Genomic DNA, 1,435 nt, shown 5'->3' with positions numbered 1-1,435 from the left:
TGTTGGGTTTCACTGCTTAAACAATTTATTTTGGTTTGGATGAGGGTCACCTGGGTCTCAGCGTCAGCCAACACTTAGTTTTTTTAGCTCAAGCTCCTTCAAAAAGGCGCCGGCAATTCCTTTCCCGTTAATTCCTCAGTGCATCGGTCCTTTCTGTTCTCATCCTCCTTCTACCACGCTTTCACCACATGGATCATCTGAAGCATCCTCTTGGTCAGTTGTACAGTCAACATTTGATTTTTCGGATTTCCGAGGGGCCGCAAAAAAAAACGAAAAAAAACGGGCAGTCTGAAAAAATTAATGCATGTCTTTAACTGCCTTTAAGGGCTAAAATTACCACAGGCAAGTCTGAAAAAGCTCTGAAGGCCTGCCAGTACGCTTATTAGGCATATCAGGGCTTGTACTGTGACAGGAGACGGGGTGCACGCATGTGTAATTAAGGAATACATACTATGTCCCGTGACAATTGCCCCCTTCCCACGCTTGTTATGCTTCACCGCCTAACAATAGTGTACTGAGGCGAAGCTAACTTTCGGAGACTGGCATTACGCAACGCGCTGTGCTCTGCGAGTTTCAAAGCCAATCGCGAGGATTACAAAGGCGGAGTCGGTGCCATTGGTGATAGCGGCGAATTCTTTCAATGAAAAACACGGCACCGCACGGCAAGAAGCTTAATAGCGAACATAGAAGCAGCTAGGCCTAACGTTGCCGCGGTGGTGGTTACGGCTGCCAGCGGATCTGCCTGCGAGAGTGCCGGTTCGAGGCGGCGAGATAATCAAAATAGCGGTGGTGGCGGCTTTGATTAATGCCATTTCAGACCTGCAGTCAGGGCAGTATACATTGACTATATGGAGTACGTGGTGGTGCCGCAAAACCGTGCAAATTATCGGGCATGTCCGAAAAATCGGGCGTCTAGAAAATCGGTCGTTAACTACTCTGGCAATACACCGTGCCGATGACACGGCGTCAATGACGATTCGTTGCGATTCCTCTGTTACTGGAGCCAGCATTAACACGACTTTCGTTCCCTTTCAATAAAGTTACAGCTAATTTTCCCTGATGGAAGCACAAACTCCCTGAGTTTTCCCTGAGTTTTTCCAGACTGTTCAAATTCCCTGAGAATTCCCGGTTTTCCCGGTTGGTAGACACCCTGACTTAGATTTAGGTGCACGTTGACGAACCCCAGGTGGTCGAAATTTCCGGAGTCCTCCACTACGGCGTGCCTCATAATCAGAAAGTGGTTTTGGCACGTAAAACCCCATAATTAATTAATTAAATTACATCATGTATGGATATGAAATACTTTTTTGATTTTATTTTGATTTGAGTTCGCTTGGACTAAGCAGGGTTCGCGAGAGGCAATTGTGTTGGAAGGCCGCTTCGGTGGCGCCCACATGCGAGAACTCATCGCAGAGTAGGTAAGATTAACGGCACA

This window comes from Dermacentor albipictus, chromosome 1 (assembly GCF_038994185.2).
Source record: "Dermacentor albipictus isolate Rhodes 1998 colony chromosome 1, USDA_Dalb.pri_finalv2, whole genome shotgun sequence".
In the NCBI taxonomy this organism is placed as follows: Eukaryota; Metazoa; Arthropoda; class Arachnida; order Ixodida; family Ixodidae; genus Dermacentor; species Dermacentor albipictus.
This window is presented reverse-complemented; position numbering follows the sequence as displayed.